We start from the raw sequence: 4,445 nt of genomic DNA on the forward strand, positions 1-4,445 counted from the left end.
TGGCACCTCTAGATTCTTGGATGAAAGTGCCTTCCTGAAAACCACTAAGTCAGGAAGTTGATGCTAAGTCAGGGGGAGCTTTTGTCTTGAAGAGAAGGGCAGTTCTGTGTTTTCAGATACAGAAATGGCATCCTGACCTGACCCCACATGGGATGGAAACTGCTGCCACTTCTGCCGGAGTCACCGGAGAGCTGGAGCAAACTGCCCCAGAGTTCCACCCGCTAAAAGATTCTCCTATTCCGTGCCTTTGCGCTGGGAGCAGGACAGGCTGGCGGGGCCTGTGGTCATGCCCCGTCCACAGTCCAGGGCAGACCGCATCCATCTCAGACCCCTGCAGCACAGAGTGCCCCGCTAAGCTGTGACGTCACCCCCTTGGCCAGGCTGGGGTTGCACCGGGGGTGCATGACCCGGAAGCAGCCATCAGCATGTGGGCCGCTGGCCTGGAGAGAACCTGGCCAGGCCTTCTTCCTGGCAGAGGAATTGACTCCTCGTGGTGGCTTGCTAAACTAATCAAATGCTGTCTTTTGAGACATTTTAACTTGAGACAAAGGAAGTGAATTCTCAGAGTCCAAGTAGAGAGTGGAAGCAGACTCACCTAAAGCAGGAAACCAAAGGCACGAGTACTGTGGCTCTGAGGTAACTGCTGGGCCATCAGGGTGGATACCAGCGTCCAGGGGCCGTGGCCATGCATGGCACCCAGCTGTCTGTGGGCGGCCCCATCTACAAAGCACCTTACATCTTAGCATCTGCTTGTTCTCCCTCCCCCTCAAGCTAAAGGCCTAACCCAGGGCTCAGAAGACACACCGGGCATGGCCCTTACCCTGGAGTGATGTCACTGGTGGGTCAACAGAAAATCGCAGTGACTGGAAGCAGGATCTAATGTTTTATCAAAGGATCTGTAATCGACAGTAACTTTCATAATGCTTGTACTCCCTAAGTTCTCAGAAGTCACATCATTTCTCTTCATGAAGTATCCCTCCACATACCTCATTCTTTGTCTTCTCTTAGTGTCCCTGTTCCCCAAAAAAATCCGGCAGAGAAGAGAAACCTGCTTACTTAGCTCCTTAAAGGAAGATCAGAGTTGTCCGGACCAAGCAGGCCGCAAAGCATCCTTTACCAAGGGCGGGATTGCAGCGCCACCTGCTGGAAATTCCTAGCTGTGCTTCCCTTAGCTTTAAATACTAGCTCATCGCAGAGTAACTCAGCGGTCTTCAGACTGAGACCCCCACGGGCACAAAAAGACTTTGAAAGGAGGGTTCAGAAAGATTTAAGGGCACGAATTCCCAGCTGCCCCAATTCCACATGTTGTCTCTCCTAGAGCAGGTAAACCTGGGACCCCGCCGGCAGTGGAGCCCTCTGCTGGCCTTCCTTCATGTCTTCCTGCTCTCCTTTACAAGACACTCAGAGGGACCCAGACCAAAGGTTTGCATGCCCCCAAAATTCATGAGTTAAGACCTAACACCCCAAGGTATGGTATTCGGAGGTATTTGGGCCTTTTGTAAAGTGATAAGGTCATCATGAATGGGTTTAGTGTCCTTAATAAAAGACCGCAGTGAGCTTTCTGCCATGTGAGGTTTTATCGAAAAGATGGCATCTATGAACTGGCATAGGCTTCCCAGGTGGCGCAAGTGGTAAAGAACCTGCCTGCCAACGTGGGGGACATAAGAGACGAAGTCCGGAAAATACCCTGGAGGAGGGCATGGCAACCCACTCCAGTATTCTTGCCTGGAGAAGACCGCGGACAGAGGACCCTGGCGGGCTACCCTGGGGTTGCAAAGAATTGGACATGACTGAATGGGAAATAGATGGGGAAACAGTGGAAACAGTGTCAGACTTTATTTTTGGGGGCTCCAAAATCACTGCAGATGGTGACTGCAGCCATGAAATTAAAAGACACTTACTCCTTGGAAGAAAAGTTATGACCAACCTAGATAGCATATTCAAAAGCAGAGACATTACTTTGCCAACAAAGGTCCATCTAGTCAAGGCTATGGTTTTTCCAGTAGTCATGTATGGATGTGAGAGTTGGACAGTGAAGAAAGCTGAGCACCGAAGAATTGATGCTTTTGAACTGTGGTGTTGGAGAAGACTCTTGAGAGTCCCTTGGACTGCAAGGAGATCCAACCAGTCCATTCTGAAGGAGATCAGCCCTGGGATTTCTTGGGAAGGAATGATGCTAAAGCTGAAACTCTAGAACTTTGGCCACCTCATGCGAAGAGTTGACTCATTGGAAAAGACTGATGCTGGGAGGGGTTGGGGGCAGGAGGAGAAGGGGATGACAGAGGATGAGATGGCTGGATGGCATTACTGACTCGATGGACGTGAGTCTCAGTGAACTCCGGGAGTTGGTGATGGACAGGAAGGCCTGGTGTGCTGCGATTCATGGGGTCACAAAGAGTCAGACACGACTGAGCAACTGAACTGAACTGAACTGAAGAGACTTAGCACACACATGAACCAGGAAGTGGGCTGTCACCAGACACAGAACCTGGTGACACCTAGAGCTGGGACTTCCAGCCTCCAGAACTATGTGAAATAAATTCTTCTTGTTTATAAGCCACCCAGCCTGTGGCATTCTGTTATAGCAGCCAGAACAGACCCAGACACTCAACACCAGGCACTGTTCTAAGTGCTAAATTGCTCCAAGCAAAGGGACAGTTTGAAATACAGTTTGAAAGTATGTTATTGGGGAATGCCTCCTCATTCAAGACCACCTGTCTGTTGCATAGTTTGCTTTATTTCTAGGGGCAAGAGGTAGAAAGTTCCACCTCTGACAATTAACATTGTATTTCCCAGTAAAAGAGTTCAATATCAAGAGTAAAATTTGCATTTTCTTAACTTTTATTCAGATTTTCAGGATAAACATTTTCATTAACTCTTGCCAAATGATTATTAGGTACTGTAAATGCATATTCATTTTTTACTTCCTCTTTGACCTTATTAATTTTCACCACATGCCCATAAAATTTTAGTAAACAGGTAATGTGTTATGGATTCTACTCTAAATCACCTTTTTGCTGTATTTTCACCTAATCCTGTCTCATTCTAGCAATGATCTCATTTATAGATACCTGAATTAATTTTTAAAAAACTCAATAGATATGAGTAAAGGATTCATTTCCAATAAATTACTTTAAGTTGCTAAAAATTCTTTACCAAAGCATATATATAGGAGTTTTATCAATCGTGTATTACTAATAATTGTAATGAGAATTTGTTGTTGTTGTTGTTCAGTCGCTAAGTCACGTCTGACTCTTTGCGAGCCCATGGACTACAGCACACCAGCAGGCTTCCCTGTGCTTCACTATCTCCTGGAGTTTGCTTAGATTCATGTCCAATGAAGTCGGTGATGCCAACCAACCATCTCATCCTCTGCTGCCCTCTTCTCCTTTTGTCTTCAGTCCTTCCCAGCATCAGGTCTTTTCCAGTAAGTCAGTTCTTCGCATCAGATGGCTACAGTATTGGAGCTTCAGCTTCAGCATCAGTCCTTCCAGTGAATATTCAGGATTGATTTCCTTTAGGATTGACTGTTTTGATCTCCTTGCAGTGCAAGGGAATCTTAAGAGTCTTCTCCAGCACCGCAATTCAAAGGCATCAGTTCTTTGGATCTCAGCCTTTTTTATGGTCCAACTCTCACATCCATACATGACTACTGGAAAAATCATAGCTTTGACTACACGGACCTTTGTTGACAAAGCATTGTCTTTGCTTTTAAACACACTGCCTAGATTGGTCATAGCTTTCCTTCCAAGGAGCAACCGTCTTTTAATTTCATGGCTGTAGTCACTGTCTGGAGTGATTTAACCCAGAGGAAAAAGTTTAACACTTAGAACTTTCTAGTTATAGGGAAGTAAATGCTAATTTAAATTTTATACATATTCTGTTGCAAAGTATGATAGGATTATCAATAAAAAACTCTCAAGTATAAATGTGTTACAACTTGACAAAATTCTGTGAGAGATATGGATGGAAACAGGATTTTGAAGGAAAAACAAATCATGTGAAAATTTAGGTAAAATTTCTAATAAGATTTTATAACATATTTACAGGATATGGGAAACTACATCTCTTGCAACTATTAAACTTGTTATTACAACAACAATACAGAATGTAGGGGTGGTAAAAGTTTTGCCAAACATGAGGGGTAACTCTAACAGAAGGAAAAGAAGGCGTCAGAGGATAAGATGGTTGAATGGCATCACCAATGCAATGGACATGAACTTGGGCAAACTCTGGGAGGTCGTGAAGGACAGGGAGGCCTAGCGTGCTCAGTCTGCTGCTGCTGCTGCTAAGTCGCTTCAGTCGTGTCCAACTCTGTGCGACCCCACAGACGGCAGCCTGCGAGGCTCAGCCATCCCTGGGATTCTCCAGGCAAGAACACCAGAGTGGGTTGCCATTTCCTTCTCCAGTGCATGAAAGTGAAAGGTGAAAGTGAAGTCGCTCAG

The sequence above is a fragment of the Bison bison genome, unplaced genomic scaffold (genome assembly GCF_000754665.1).
Source record: "Bison bison bison isolate TAMUID 2011002044 unplaced genomic scaffold, Bison_UMD1.0 scf7180017864353, whole genome shotgun sequence".
NCBI classification, from domain to species: Eukaryota; Metazoa; Chordata; class Mammalia; order Artiodactyla; family Bovidae; genus Bison; species Bison bison.